We start from the raw sequence: 1,091 nt of genomic DNA, 5'->3' as shown, positions 1-1,091 counted from the left end.
TTATTATTATTATTATTATTATTAGACCATGCCAAACGTCATCCAGGTTGAAATATTTTTTTCTAGACCATACAAGAATGAAAAACTCTGGATTGCTCGAATTATACTCCAACCAACAGACAATGGACTACATGTACCTTTTATATTCCAACGGAAATAATTTCCCCTCAGACCATGCATTGCCATTACAATTAATAAAGCCCGGGGACAGTCTCTTCCTTCAGTCTTGGCCTAGATCTCACATGCACAGTTCGTGTATTTTCACATGGAATGTTGTATGTAGCCATTTCCCGAACTGGAGATAAAGATGCTGTTCACATCTCGGCACCCAACAGTCAAACCAGGAATGTTGTATATCCAGAGGTTTTGGACGATATACATCAGTCTTTGGTGAGTTTCACTTTTGAAATTTTTTTCCTTCCGGGTAGGGCCTGTAGAATACTAGAACCATCCTGTTTTCATCAAATAGCTGTTGAAACTACGGCTTGCAGTACTCACATTTTTCTTGATATCGCAACATTAATTTTTGTCTAGAAAATATTATTGTCCCGCTCATAGAACGGGTACGCAGGCTAGTAATATATACATAATATATTATATTGGTGAAAGCTCCTAACTCAGAAGTTTCTCGAGCCACGCCGGAAGTGTATGTTCAGTCGTGGTCTCCTCTCTCTCCACGGGCGCCCCGTGTGGGTGGCTGTATCCTTATGTACTCGTGTACTCATGTACTCGTGTACTCGTGTACTCATGTACTCAACGCCCTTTGAGCTAGTTAGTGTACAAGAGACTGTATCCTTATGTACTCATGTACTCGTGTACTCGTGTACTCATGTCCTCGTGTACTCGTGTACTCATGTACTCGTGTACTCGTGTACTCGTGTACTCATGTCCTCGTGTACTCGCAGGGTTGATTTAAATCACTTGATTTTTTTGATTGAAATCAACTTGATCTTTTTGATAAAAATCAGTGATTTAAATCACTTTTTTTTAAAATTATTTTTATTCAGTTTTTACATATTTCAACTTTCAGAATTCCCTTCCTTGGTTTCATAAAACAGATATAAGGTTAAGTAGACTAATATAATCATGTT

This window comes from Aplysia californica, unplaced genomic scaffold (genome assembly GCF_000002075.1).
Source record: "Aplysia californica isolate F4 #8 unplaced genomic scaffold, AplCal3.0 scaffold00462, whole genome shotgun sequence".
NCBI lineage: Eukaryota > Metazoa > Mollusca > Gastropoda > Aplysiida > Aplysiidae > Aplysia > Aplysia californica.
This window is presented reverse-complemented; position numbering follows the sequence as displayed.